At 46.0% G+C, this 15688-nt stretch overlaps 2 pseudogenes; one reads left to right on the top strand and one right to left on the bottom strand.

The window, feature by feature from the left end:
• Nucleotides 1-2296: 2296 nt before the first annotated feature.
• On the top strand, nt 2297-2415 carry LOC148671459 (5S ribosomal RNA; annotated as a pseudogene).
• A 622-nt stretch (nt 2416-3037) lies between these two features.
• On the bottom strand, nt 3038-3178 carry LOC148671460 (U1 spliceosomal RNA; annotated as a pseudogene).
• Nucleotides 3179-15688: the final 12510 nt, after the last annotated feature.

The raw sequence follows: 15688 nt of genomic DNA on the forward strand, positions 1-15688 counted from the left end.
TACTGGTTAAGCCAGGTGTGAATGTCCTCCGTCTTTGCCAGTTCCGAGAACATAACAACATGCACGGTTTTCCTCTCTCTCTGTGTCAAAGGCTGCAAGTTGATCTTCTCAATAGCAGGAACTTTCCCTCTTTTTGCCTCAAACACATCCACACATTGTTCAAACAGAGGATAGGTAGCAAATACAACCTCAAATGCTTTCTGACCTCGGAGAGCGAAGATGAAATCCAAGTGCCGAGGTTCAAAGCCAAGTTCCTTCTGCAACACTTTTCTGCTGAACTGCATACGATCCATGAAGAGGTCATCCAAAAGCTCAAAACGCACAGCATTCTTGCGGGATCCAAAAGTTGCCATTTTGTAAACTGCAAAACAAACACTGCTTCCACAAAATAAGAAAACAATCCAACAACTCCACCTACAGGCTGATCAAGGTATCTCCCCTGCCAGGTAAGTATGAGCTGTACAAGCCCCTGCAAGCGGCCCGCACCTGCAGCACAAAGCTCGCAGCCTAGGCCAGCTCCTCGCCCCGCACACCACCGCCTCCTGCTGGGCCCACTCTTTCGCACACTCACACGCCACACTAACACTCAAAAGGGTGGGCAAAACGAGAAAACGAGCGCGCCGTTTCCTACACATCTGCAGTCGCCAATGCGCATTCGCAGCATGTCCCGGGACGCAATTCGGCCTCATTTCCATAACACCAGACCGGCAGATCGCTATGCAAGCTCGCGTCATGCGCCTGCCACACACCGAACAAACACCGGAGCCTTTTCAGCAATTTCCAAAAAACGGGCCTGCTCGCCTGCCCACAAGGCTCCGTCTCTTACCCGCTCTCCAGAGCCTGCAGCCTTCTGTGCTGTTCTCTCGGCACCGCTGCAGCGCACACAACTCCTGCAGCGCGGGGAGAAAGTTTCCACGCTCCGCCGCAGGGAAGGCTCGCTCCGTGTGCACACGTCCTTTCAATGCCAGTTCAACAAGTGCTCCGCATTAGCAGCGTCGGGGATCCGGCATGTCGCACCTCACCTCACCTCGCACAGCCCCCTCCTTGAATGTCTGGCGCTGGGCATGCCCCGCTCTCCTCCACCTTATCTTATCGCATGTGACCACCGACAATGGCCACAATGCCGGGGAATGGCACCTGTAAAGTGTTAATTGGGGCACAGGAACAGCCCGTCTCGTCTCGGGGGCCGGCTTCAAAGACAATACAGCAAACACAGCGAGGCGGGGGAAGTAGACGACACGACACATGCAGGTACATTCAGCTCCGGCGGGAACGAGTCATTTGTCGGTCTTTTCAAGTGCTGGGAGCCGAGTAATCCTTCGCTTGTATCGTTTCTCCCCGGTGACTAGATCTCACCCTGCGACTCTCGACTGGGCTCACCCACGGCAGCCCAGCAGGTGTGAGCCTAGCCGGCACCCGGATGGGAGATTCCCCCCGGAAAAGCTCAGGTTGCTGCTGCTCCTGCAAGAGGTGTGACTGGGACCAGTAGGGAGCGCTCACCCTGCTGTCTGTGTGGCTTTCTTATGCCCCAGCATCCTGATGGCGACACTCTGCTGCACAAACAGGCGCCGTCCTTCGGGGGAGGCGTAAAACCGAGGTCCCGACCCTCCTTGGCCATTAAGAAATCCCAGGGCGTCTCTCAAAAAGACACGCCGGGGGTGTCACTCTGGTGTTAGTGTTCCCCTTTACCAATCAGTCGGGGTCTCCTCCTAATCCCCGTCTCATATGTAACAATCAATGACGAGGCCCCCCTGTCCCGCGATATTGTACTTGTCTCCTGGCCGCTGGCTGGTGCCGTGAGATTTAGTACTCACGCAAGAGACCAGGGGCAGAGCGCGAACGCGGTCCCCCGCCCCCACAAAGTGTGCGCTCCAGGTTCCCTCTCGGGGCTCTGCAACACAGCGGAAAGTCAGCGAGAAGGAGCCTTCTTGCTCTGACGCCGCAAGGCCACAAGAGGGCGGAGGCGCCGCGCGCCCGGCCGACGTGTTGGACTGGTGCGCTTTATGTGCTGAAATAAGCACGCGACAGCCCAGAAATGTTTTGAGTGCTGTGCACTGGAGGTTTTTGTCTTGTGAAGACTTGCCTTGTGCTCCTCCGAGCAGTTTGTTTGTTCTCCTCCAGTGCGGGACAAGCCAACACAAGGGAGCACATTCGCCAACATCCAGGTAAGCAATGCGATTTGGAAAGAAGCTCCTTTCCAAAGAGTTGCACACGAACGATCCTTCAGTCCCACTCGGGGGGCACGGAGCCCCAGCCACACACAGCTTCAAGTAGCGAGTCAAACGGCATGGCTTGTGCTTGCGGCCACACCACCCTGAATGTTCCCGATCTTGTCTGATTTCAGAAGCTAAGCAGGTTTGGGCCTGGTTAGTACTTGGATGGGATTCCGCCTGGGAATACCAGGTGCTGAAAGCTTTTGCTCTCTCGGCCAGCAGGGGTCGCCGTTGGTACCGTAGGCTTTGGGAGGAAAACCTGGAGGATGGAAAGATGATCTATAGCCTCATCTCTAGAGATGTTTTGTTGCTATGGCATGTGTGTGACCCATATTAAAAAAACCCGTTTGTAAAACAAATATCGAAGCTGCCTCTAAATCTGCAAATGAAGTAGAGCTGATAAACCACTTGTTTTTCGTATAACTATACATATATTCATTTATTACTGATTTCATTCATTGAGCATGGATACAATAGAGGTACAGCCATTCACTGTTTGACATGTCTGCACTGGTACAGAACCTAGCAATCAGAAAACGGGTGAAACTGTCTTGAGAATTAGCATACAGTACCGAGGCCCCCATGACCAAATAAAGGCTAACCTCGATAATCAGCCTAAATAATGCAGACTACAGCAAAATGACTGACTTTGAAAAGGGAATGAATGTCCGGAAGGAGTAGCGTAACCAGCTTGAAATGCTTCTCCGGACCTCTAACTAAAAGAAACCGGGAACCAGCAGTGGCATCGACTCCTTTCAAACTGGGATCCTATCGCAGCTCGTGGGGTCATAACTCTTCCGTATCTGATATTGGACCAAGCACATCAGGGGAGAGCGCGAACGCAGTCCCCCACTACCAGAAATTATGCAGTCGAGATTCCCACATTTGGGGAATTCGCAGGGGTCAGCACAGCCGGAGTGCAATGGCCGAGCCTCGCTCTGGGTGAACCGATTCAATTTCGATTTTTAAGAACTTTATTTTCTTTTCACAAAAAAATACAGGACATCACAAATTAGAAAGCTTTACATTAATATACATACTTAAAACAGTATAAATGATCACATCTCATTACATTTTGACACGGTACCAGTTACATAGCAACAATTTCTTTTTTTCTGGTGCAAATCACATTCTTTACTTAAACATGATAATGTTTTTCACAGTCTCTTGAGATATTGACCTATGCTCTCTATTTCTCACAGATTTTCTGCTTCCTCCCTCCCTTCTCTCCACAGATCTCTGAGGTAATAGTTCTCTCGGGTGATGAACAGGGCCAGGCTACCTGCTGCCTTGACTGGGACCTCGATGTCTTTGAACAGCCCCATGTTCCTCACTCTCCACAGGGCGTCTTTCCCACTGTTCACCACGGCCAAGATCCTGTCAAACACGTCAGGAGGAAGTTTGACAGGAGAGATGCCGTATATGACGAAAGCAGCGGTCAGGGTAAATTGGGGCGAGAGAGCTTGCAACCAATCTTCAAACTGTGCCCAGAAGGCCTTAGCAAAAAAGCAGGACCACAGGAGATGGGTCACAGTCTCCTCCTCGCCACAGCCCAACCCTAACGCAGCGAGGGCTGGGGGTGAGGCCCCTACGGTACAAGAAAGTTCGTACCGGTAAGCACTGGTGGACGACACTCCAGGCTAAATTTCTGTGAATGTTGCACAGAAACTTAGAGAATGTGTGTTTCCACACCTTCCTTGTTTGGGCTGATGTTAAAATGCCCACAGGGGTCTGCCTATTCTTCTGCGGTGCAACGAAATCTTCCAGTTTTTGGACGCTGACATCTCGGAGGGGAATATGGCCAATTGGGTGAGATCTTAGAAAACTTTTAACTGTCCCATAAATTGCAGGGCATGTGTCAGAGAGTGGGACATCCAGCTTGGGTCTGACACCCCACACTCTGAACACCTTCCTACCTACCCAGAGCCTGGCAAAACATTTCCAGGTACGTGCTGCAGGCGCTGTTGCAAAGCCTCTCAGCACAGAGGCCAGGAAAATGCACAGCAGCTTCATGGCAATATCTGGGACAGACTTCCCCCCTAAGAGTAGCAGCCTGTACATTATTTCCCTTCTGAGTCTTTCCTGCTTCCCACCCCATAGAAAATGAAACATCCATCTCCTCAGCACCACTGCAACACGGTGTGGTATTGGGAAGGTAGAAGGCAGAAAATTCAAGACAGGCAAGAGCTCGGCTTTGATGACCAGTACCTTCCCTGTCATGGTGAGGTCTCGGTCCTTCCATTGCATCAGTTTTTTGTTTAAGATTGGCAATTTGTTCTGTCAATTTACTGTTCCCATCTCTTCTCCAAAATACACCCCCAGGACCTTAATTCTCTTCTCTTGCAGCCTGAGATCATGCCCTTCTTTTGGCTCCCTCCAGTTCTGATAAAAAATCTCACTCTTAGATTTGTTAGTTTTTCCAGAGGAAGCCAAAGAGAAACGATCACAGCACTTCAGAGCTCTGCTAATTGAGACATTGTCAGAGAGGAGCAGGGTGACGTCATCCATTTATAGAGATGTCTTTACCTCTCCCCCCCCACTTCCAGGCATTGGTATCCCATTAATGGCCTGATCCTGGCGCAAGGCACAGGCTAAGGGCTCCATAGCCAAAACAAATAAAAAGGGGGATAATGGGCAGCCTTGCCTCACCCTTGAATAGACTTCAAAGGGGCGTGATCTATTGCCATTAACCATTACTCTGCTGTTGCTATCTGTGTACAGCAGGTTAATCCACTTTCTCATGATGGGGCCAAACTTCATGTGCTCAAGTACCGATGTTAAGTACTGCCGGTTTAGGCGGTCAAAGGCCTTTTCTAGGTCTACACCTAAAATGCACAGAGGGAGGGAGCGATCCTCTGAGTACAGGCAGACATCCCTCAACAAGGCCAGGTTGTCGCTCATCAGGCGTCCTGCTATCCCACAAGTCTGTTCTTTTTCTACCAGTGAGGTCACTACATTTTGTAGGTACAGGAAAAGGGCTTTGGACAGGATCTTAGTGTCCACGCCTAACAGGCTGAGGGGTCTCCAGTTCTTTATGTCATTCTTTGCTCCTTTCTTAAACAAGAGAGAGATAGTGCCTTCTCTTAAGGAGTCAGGCAGCAATTCTGTCTTATAGCTTTCCTCGAAAAGGAGCATTAGCAGATCCTGAAGCAGATCCCAAAAGGTGCAATAAAATTCCTTAGGGAGCCCGTCAGCACCCGGAGTTTTCCCCTTCTGTAAGCTCTCCATAGCCTGTCTCAGCTCTTCTACTGTCAAATCCCTCTCAAGTACTTCCCTATCTTCTTCACTCAAATCGTTTTCTAGCTTTGAGGTAAAAAAATGAATTTCTTCATCCTTTACCTCTCTACAGTCTTAAGTAGAAGGCCTCGATGCAGGAGAGGATAGCACTCGGCTCTGTTCTCTCTCTTCCCTCCTCATCAACTACACTTTCCATGACAGACTTGGAGCCTACCACTTTCCTGAAAAAGAAGCGAGTACACTTCTCATTTTCTTCCAAGAACTGCACTCTGCTTCTTAACAGCACTCCTCGACTACTTTCTTCTGCTATGCTCCGGATGTCCTTTTTTAAAAGGGTGATATCCTCGAGCTCATTGAAGCCACTGTGCAGCATCGTGTAGAGACGCTGCAGCTGCCTCTGTTTCCTGGCTAGCACTCCTCTCCGTCTGGCAGCCTTCCTTCCCTCAGCCATGAAAAAGGCCTTTGTCCTCACCTTCACCTCCTCCTACTGACCCATACAGACACTGCAAGGACAGCCACTGTGATAGTTTCTCCTTGTAGCGGGATACTACCCCCTCGTTCTCTAGCAGCTTTGTGTTGAGTTTCCAGAGGCCTGGGCCAAAGACAGTCCCGCCCTGGAGTTCCACTCTTCATCCTAAAGCTTTCTTGATCTGAGAAGAAGACAGGCTGAAGAGTGACCCCAACAACTTTCACTCTCTCTGAGACAAAGCAATAGTCAATTCTGGAGCTGCTATTCCTCCCTGACCATGTATATCCTGCTGTTGTGGGATATATACATCTATATGTGTCTGAGAGTTTAAAGTCTTGAACTAAGTTTTGCAGGGCCAGTGAGCTGGAATCCAATTTTATCGGCCTTTTGGCTAAGATCAAGTTCAAGTGGCATGCCCGCAGTTCCTGTCTTTCCAAAGTTCGAGAAGGTGATCGAAGATCCTGAAGAGTGCTTGAGCTGGTATCGCCCTAGGTTGAGCCTAGGGGGTTAAGGCCAAGCAGCAGCTGAGCTGGGTGGAATCCGGCAGCAACGTTCTCTCTCTCTGCTCTCTCCTCTCCCCTCCCTCTTTCTCTTGCTCTGCCTCCTTGGCCTCTTGGCTGGGAGTAGGTACTCATGGCCTGCCCGCAGTGCTTGTTTTCTTCCTCGAGACTCGGAAGCGCTATCCGCTCCCTCTCTCTCTCTCTCTGCCTCCTTGGCCTCTTGGCAGGGAGTAGGTTCTCGTGGCCTGCCCGCAGTGCTTGTTTTCTTCCTCGAGACTCGGAAGCACTATCCGCTCCCTCTCTCTCTCTCCTCCTGCGCCTGCACCTAGCTGGGCTTTGCCCACAAGGACACAAGGACGCTGCTCCTTTAGCAGCTAAACCCTCCTCTCCACAGGACCTTGCTCTCTCTCTTTCTCTCCTTTTTTCTTTTTTCTCCTTTCCAGATGGCAGACAAGAAGACACTGATCCGGTTCCACTGGACCAAGAAAACAGAGACGATGCCAACTGCAAAATCCTTTTTCATTACCTTCCTGAGAGGGATCCTGCAGTTGGTGGCCGGAGATCTCTACTGCCTGCAAGACAACAAGGCAGAGAGATACATGGAGGCCTACATGGCCACGGACGCCTCATATGAAAAGGCAACAAAAATGATCAGAGAAAAAGGTAAGCACCCCGGTTACTCTGAATTCAGGCCGGAGCCTATGAGGAAGACAAACCAGAGGACCATCACAGTCCTCACATACAACCCCTACGTACCAATGGAACTGGTAACAGCGTACCTAGGGAGGTATGTAACTGTGGTGGGCAAACCGACGGAGATCAGGGACAGTTGCGGCGTCTGGTACGGCAAACGCCAGTACCAAGTCCTCCTAAAAGAGGACCCAGAGGGCGTCGACGGTTTCCAGCACCCCCCGGCCCGCTTCAACATCGGAGCCGACAGGGGGTACCTTTACTACCCCAGGACGCCACAAGGAGAACACGTGTGACATCGTCAGATGTCACAACTGTAACAAAGAGGGGCACCTGGCAAAAACCTGCAGGGCAGCCAAAAAGTGCAACGGATGCGGCGCCGAGGGACACCTCCTTCACCAATGCAAGGTAAGCAAACCTTCGTTTGCCCAGGTGGTGGAAGCCGGCTGGCAGAAACCGGTCTCAAGACAAAGGGAGAGAGGTGAGAACAAAGAACCCGCACCTCCCCCGCAGAGAACCGAAACTGCCGAGGCCACACCCCCAGCCGCACCAGTGCCACAAGATGGCTGCCAGGACGACGGACAAAATGGCTGACCGGAGAAAGGGCCCTAATAACTCCCAGCAAGAAGGGAAAGAGAAAGCGGGAGAAGAGATGCAGGGCGGATCCACCTTCGGAAGGACAAAAGAAAAGAGTGGTAAGGGAGAACCGTTTCCTCGTCCTAGAGGAAACTGAACTTTCTTCCCCCGAGGCCCAGGAACAATTGGAGGAGGCAGCCCAGGAAATGGAAACCCTCCCCCCTGAGGCCCAAAGACGACAGGAAGTGACAGCCCAGGAAACAAAACCCCCCTCCCCCGAGTCCCAAGGACAACAGGAGGAGGCAGCCCAGGAAGAGGTAACCCCCTTCCCCGAGGCCCAGGGACAACAGGAAGAGGCAGCCCAGGAAGTCGGAACCCCCTCCCCCAAGGCCCATGAACAACACGAAGAGGCAGCCCAGGAAGTGGAGCCCCCCTCTCCCAAGGCCCAGGAGCAACTGGAGGTCCCCGAAACTCCTGGAGAAAGGGAAGAAAAAAGCCTTCCCGAAGCGGTGGTGGAGAGTATCCTCAAGGAAGACAAGGATTACTTTGAAGCCACCCTGGAGCCGGGACTGATGGTAGGGCTGGACCTGTCCAGCATGTTTACCTTTCAGTCCCCAGCGAGACCTGGAGGGAGCCCAGCATATTCCCCCCAGGACCCGAACGAGAGGAGTTACCTCTAGGCTAAACAGTGCCCAGATGCAGACTCCCAAATTTTCCACTGTAAGCACAAAGAGAGGAGGTTCAACTTTCACTTGTTTAATCATGATTGTGAAACTTACCTTTCTAACAACTAACGTGAGAGGGCTTATAGACCCGTTGAAAAGACGGGGAGTCTTTCATGATCTGGCCTCAAAGTCTCTCAGTTTGTTTCTTACAGGAGGTCCACCTGAAGGATGAAAGCGACAAGCTGACATTCACCAGGGAATGGACGAAGGGAGAATCATGCTGGAGCGTAGGAGGGGTCCACTCTTCCAGAGTGGGAGTCCTCCTCGGAAACCCAGAGATGACGCTGGTTTCCTCCTTCTCGGTGGTGCAGGGCCGGATCCTGGTCGCAGACATCGACTGGAGGGGGCAGAAGTTGAGAGCAATTAACGTCTATGCTCCAACAGAACCCTCTATCCTGAAGGAAGTGTTTGCTGACCTGGCCAGCTGCTGCACCACCAACAGACAGGTGGTGCTCGGCGGGGACTTCAACGTCGACCGGGAGAAGGGGAGCGACGCTAACACCGCTGGTTCCGCCTTTGCCTCTTCCAGACATCTTCTAGTTATCAGCTGTGAACACGACACACACTGCTCATCTTTGATGTATAATAGACATCTTTCTTTGATGTCTATTATACATCAAAGAAAGATTTTTATAGGTGTAGAAACTAGTAAATAAAGCCAATGATTTGTTTTAGAAATGTATTCATAAAATATACAATTATTCACACCTGAACAATATGTAGTTCAAATTATACATTATATACAATATTGTATTCATTTGAATTGTATTCAAATGTCTAATCATCATAAAAAACACAACTAGTAAACTTCAGTTACAAATTCTAGTAACATGGCAATATATATAGTAATGACAAACACAAACTAATTACATGAACACTCTAATATTTAACTCAAAACCACATTTCGATTCAAATATAAATTTTTAAAATTTACAACTTCTTTATTTCCACGAAAATATTATTAATGTAGCATAAACGCTACTTTCTAATAAAGACAGAAAGAAACTGTTTGTTTTGTGCCTACTGGTGATCCTCCTCTCGATACTAATGAAATGTTTAATATGATCCCTCGAGAAAAAAAAGGAATCAATTTCCGCCTGGAATGATTGATGCCCCATCAAACATTTTGTAATATCCCTGGAAGTTTATACAGTAGAATTCTGGTTCGTGGCTTAAATTCAAGGTAAATGAGACTAAGGAAACAAGTTGGAAACTTAATGTCGAAGTGGGATTTAAATCACCCATTTCACATTTTACTTCATTGGGCAGTATGTGCCAGAGAGCAATCCTGCAGTATCCCTTCAATAGCTCAGTTGGTAGAGTGGGGGACTGTAGGGGGGTCAGCAGGGAATCCTTAGATCGCTGGTTTGATTCCAGCTCGAAGGAAGGTGCTTTTCGTGTACTTTAATCAAAGAGTTAAAAAAGCGAATCTGTTTTATTTAGACATTGATCAAAAGCTCAATAATCGACGAAGCAAAGGCTCCTGTTCCGAATTCAGCCCACGTCTGATTGTCTTGTTTTGGCCAAGATCTGATCTTTGAATTAAGGGACTACACTGTCTGCTTTGTAATTAAAAAATACATACAAATGTCAAGTTTTTTGTAGATATAAAGGTGTTCTCTGTTTTCAAAGGATAGTTACTTAATTGGCATAATGATTTGGTATTGATTTTGTATCGTTGTATTATAAAGTTTGTGCTTTCTGTGTTTTTATCGTATTGTGAACTTATTTTTTAAACAAATGCTTACAAAGGCAAACACGGCACACATCTGTTTATACCAGCGGTGAATTGTACATTTTAATTAAGTATAAGCTACTGTGCATTTCTGGGAGTATAACAGGTTCAATATAAAGTGGCAAAAATATAAAAGGGGAAAATACCCCAGACTGCATGTAAAGCCCTCGTTGTGACTGTTTTAGATAAAATGGCATACTATGCGCGAAATGTTGCAGAAACACAATCTGATATTTTGATACAGGTAGGCCAGTGCTTCCAAAGCATGCAGGTGTAGAACAGGACTTAATGCATTTTTATACAAAAATTTGTATTCTATATTCTGGTCGCTTGCAGATTAGAATGGCATATGTTTAGCAATAATATTATTTATGGTACCTGAAAGTTTCAGGTTGTTGCACAAAGCTAAGGTATCCGTATACGTGATCTGACAACTGGAATCAATTTCCTGTCGTTATTTTTAAGTTGAGGCCCAGGATCCAAATCTTCAGTTCTGATTTTTTAAAGTGATATCTTTCCTTCCTGTCGTGGAAGTCACACAATGTGAGCAATTGTTTTTTTTACGTTGCGATCCAAAGAGCCTCAGACGCACAGTCTAACAGTAACCAAACCAGAATGGATTCTGCTGGGAGCCGGGCTGAGCTCATTCTCACTCCCTGTGCTGAAAACAGAATTATTTCTTCCCCGAACATTGTCTACAGATCACTTGTGCGCTTTTAACCTTCTCGCAGCTACGGGCGAGACTGACGCTCATGATATGAAGGCACCCGCTGGCACACATTCTCTAACTCTCACAATCGCGACAGACATCGCTTTTTAAAAAAAAAGTAGATATAGCCCTGAAAAAAGCATTAGCTTTATCAGTTTTTACATTAACCTATTTTGAATCAAAGTTTGATTTTTTTATTGCATTTTACATTATAATTATAATAATCATTATTGCTTACACTTATATAGCGCTGTTCTGGATACTCCACTCAATGCGCTTTACAGGTAATGGGGACTCCCCTCCACCACCACCATTCTCCTGAATGATCACAGAGAGTCAGGACCTCGGTTTTAAGTCTCAGCCGAAGGACGGCACCTGTTTACAGTTTAGTGTCCCCGTCATTGTACTGGGGTATTAGGACCCGCATGGACCGCAGGGTGTGCGCCCAGCGACAAAAACCAGACGTGTGTCGGGCTCGGCTGCGGGCAGGACAATGACGTCACGGGGACAAAGTAGAGGAAATCAAAACGGTTCTATAAAAGACCTGTGTCAGCTGTTGGTTTGCACTCTGGACTCTAAATCCTCCGATCTGATTTTAAATCTCTCTAATACCTGAGCTGCGGCTTCTTCCGAGTATTTATTCGTATACTTATTATGTGTAAGTGTATAGATGAAACCTTTCATATATTGTTCAGTTTAAATCAAAATGCTTTACTAATACAAGAGAGAAGTATAGTATGAAGGATGTGACAAATGTATGATTTCTTGGAACAAAACGGTTTTTATTTGCGTTCGAAATGAAGCAGAATTTTAGCGCGACACAAACCCTTTGTCTTTTTTAGAGTGATTTTTAAACAGACAAAAATGTAGAAAACGTGTTTTTTTAGTCCTACAATAGCAGGGTCAGTGACGTAATGAATAACGCGTCAGGCCTTGCGTCAGAAAATTATAGGTTCGACTGCCGTCTGGCTTGTTGAGTTTATACCACTTCCATTGTTGTCTGCAGCCTCATGCGAATTTCGACAACTTACCCAAAACACTGTACTGTCTGGAGATCAGCTCCAGCTCTGAACTCAATTGCAATGAAAAACCATGCGTAACAAAACTGGAGAACAGCTGAACTTGTCCTCAGTTCGGTGATGAGGGTTCAGAACTGGCGTTGTTGTAATTAGCCCGAACTGCACAGGCTCTGAATCAGACCATGTCAATTAGTCTGATCAGTGTAGGACACGTTAATGTAGAATTATTAATAGGTTTATTAGTTAGTTAGTTCAGGTTTACCCACCTGAACTAATGTAGAATTATTACTTGGTCTGTCTCTTGTTTGTATATAAATGAATGTCTCTGACAACTTAATGTTAGTTTTTAATTTAGTTTTACGATGTAGGTCAGGCGTTGACATATGCAAGAGTTTACGAAATGTCCCACTCCTGATTCAACTCATGTTCTATAGAAGATTGGCGATTCCTCCTGTTTCTCGTACAACCATATCAGAACAGAAGCCCGTGTCACCCAGCTGTGATTCAAGATCGACTCGCATCTTTATCCTTTTTTGTTCGTGATCATTATTTTCTTTAGTTATGATCAATATTGAACTTTTTCTAAATGAAATGACAATAATCAAACATGCAGGCAGATTTTTGAAAAGTATTCGGAATTGACAGGGTGCCCCTTTGGAACAGTCGTCAGGAAATGTGAGAAAATGAAAGTTATGTAAGCTCTCACACAAAGCATTGAAGATTGGAATCTGAGTGTAAAAAAGCTACCCGTCTCCCAATGATAGGCAGGGATACACACCATGACTCGAATAGACTCAGCGAACTTTAACACCTATGATATTACGAGTGCGTTGCACGTGTCGAATTTCAAGAAGGAACTACTACAACAGTTGTGGACATAATTCATTACCACCGGCAAAGTCCAATGCCGGCAACTTCTGAGAAAATAATGTTCACTCATGGAATTTGGTCTTTGAACGGCTGGCGGGAAAATTCATTTATACTCCTGTTGCACCCTCAGCTGAAACATGTTAAAATAACAACGCAGATTTGTTGGAGAACCTGACAAGAATTATTGGGTTAGCACTGTATGTATTCTGGTATATTTACTTTAATTTTAATATAAATGTAAACATGCATGCTGTATAATCTATTGTAATTTTAAAATATGTTAGCTGAGGATGCAAGGGGGGCTATTATACCTTGTGAAACACGCAAGGAACTGTAAAAAAGGCTGGTATTTGAAAAAAATTGGCGATCACAAGAAAACCACAGTTTATGTGGTATTATCATCAATATCCTTCAAAATCTATGTTCAAATGAAGGATTTAAAGAAACTATGAAAAAAGCAACAGTAATAGCAGAGGATTTTGATTTTTGCTCTTCAAGTCAGTAGATAGACGTAGAGTTGCGCCCCTACAAACAGCACAACGGATGAAACCCACCTCTTTCGTTATTGCTGTTTGTGCCGGTGAAAGTAGCATTTGTGCTATTGAAAGCATCTCAGAAGATGAAGGTGCAGTCACTTCCACATGTCATGATATCATTAGATCCGACGACAAGAGCTGAAGCCCCCGACATTTCCAAGCCAGCAATGTGAGGAAGTTGGGCATGGAGGAAGGTAGCGTGGCTGAGCGGTCTAAGGTGCTGGATTTTAGGCTCCAGTCTCTCTGGGGGTGTGGGTTTGAATCCCACTGCTGCCAAGCAATACGATCAGTAAAAGCGCTTTTTGTTAGGCTGCGGGAGGTGTTTAGTGATAGACTTTCTAAAAGACAGGCTGTCAGCTTAACATCAAGGCAGAAAAAATATTTTTTTTTCTCAACATAAATTCTCTTTGGCATGTTCAGCTTTATGTAGGGAACAACATCTGCCGAGATCACTTTTGAGGCAGTGCACATGATAGTGTACCGGCAAGTACATTTAATATTGGCTGTGGTGGTGAGCTGCTTTTGTCTGTGAAACTTTTAATTTTTCACGCCGAATCGTTGGCAGGGGTAAAGCTTATTAAATCTTTGAACATAGCGCTCCATCAGAAATACTTTGTTCATGGTCAAAAGAGATCAGAGGATTAACTTCATGAATTCACATAGCATACCTTAAAGGAAAGATTTAAAAGGGGAATTGATTGTGCTTCCTGATGTTGTTCCTGTGGTTTCTTTGGATACAAAGGTGAATGTTCTTTGACATTCTGCTAGAGTATCCACTGGGTGGGCTTTATCAATCAGCTCGGATAGGTCATCAGTGCTCCATCTCCGGAAAATAATCAGCACTGTCGTGTTTTCCTGTGCTGTCTTTTAAAACATATAAGATCACGCGTTTACAGATTTCTCCAAATAACAACTATACATTTTAACCCAGCGGTTATCATTCCTTCAATCCAATAGTTTTACTCCTGGTAAAAAGCAGCGAAATATATAGAGAGATGATATTCAAATATTTCAACATTCTTATTAGATTACCTGTATGGATATATCGCTCAGAATTCCTAATATGATTTTGAGTTCAGTTTTGCTTTACTACTTTCAGAGTCTTTTATTGACCTTGCTGAAGCAGAGAAGTGACATAATCACAAATGCGACCTACCTGTGCTGCTGTTTTTGGTTAATAATGATTCAAAAAAACAGCTCTTGCATTAAGAGCAAGAGCAACCAACACGCTCGTTGGTTGTGTTTGGTATTTTCCATGGTGCTCTTCCTCAGCTGCAAAGTTCTTTGCTCGCCAAATAACTCTGAGAAGGAGTCTGAATCCGTCAACAACACAGGAATTCTAAGATCGCACTGCCGTCTTGTGTACAGAGATCTGCTTTTTCCTTATAGAGTGTTTTGGTGTTTAAGAACACATATCCTACCTTGAATGCTAGTTTCAAAAGATGTTACCGGATCACAGATTTTCTTGAAAAGATTTGGGGATGCGCTTACAGGGATTCAAACCCGGCTCAATTATTTAGAAGGCACTTATACCACCAACGCACTTCTGAGAAACACCGGCACATTTCCGCAATCCTCCCTCTCACCTACAAAGTTATGAAGAGACAGACGTCCAATGAAAACTAATTTGATTCACTCAAGGCTCCGCTCTTTTGTTGTTATGTCATTTTAATTAATGTTAGCTGTGATAATGTGTCGTTTCTGTCTCTTAAAGTTTAAGTCTGCTCCTTTCTTCCTGGTTTAGAAATAATGTTCCATGATTGTTTACAAACACCACTATCAATTATTTGTTCAGCTCTAACACCTGTGTGTGTCAACAAGGCATCTCCAAAGGACATATTAAATAACATGATCCTTCCTGTTACCATTCCTGTGGTTGGAGCGTTGTTTCGCCCTTTTTCGTTCTTCTACAATATTTGCAGACAGGACTTTATCACTCGAGCTGTACAAAACAAGTCGGTCCATGAAAATCATCAGTACTGCTGTTGTTCTATGCGTAGTTTAATCAAGGTAGTTGAGTGAGGAGGTAAAAAAGCACTCCCCGTCGATAAATCAATCATCGTCGCCCATGTGACTGGATATAAACATAACGGATTCATTTTAACCAATTTCTGGAAGCTTCGATGCGGTTATTTTTCCTTCCTTATTTCTTCATTCCTATGAATTTACTCTGTAGTAGAGGAAACGCAAAAGTGGGAAACTGCAGGCATCCTTCGTTAGTGGTGGATTGTGTTCAGAGAGCATCAGCACATCTCAGTTCCGTTAATAAGTCTGTTGGGGATATACCTCAGTGGTAGAGCGCATGCTTCGCATGTATGAGGTCCCGGCATCTCCAGGTGCTTTATATTTCTGTGCTCACATTGCAATCTTCTGTTGAATGTGAACTCTTTGCTCATGTTCATAGAGAGC

This window comes from Lepisosteus platostomus, chromosome 5 (genome assembly GCF_059453375.1).
Source record: "Lepisosteus platostomus isolate fLepPlt1 chromosome 5, fLepPlt1.hap1, whole genome shotgun sequence".
NCBI classification, from domain to species: Eukaryota; Metazoa; Chordata; class Actinopteri; order Semionotiformes; family Lepisosteidae; genus Lepisosteus; species Lepisosteus platostomus.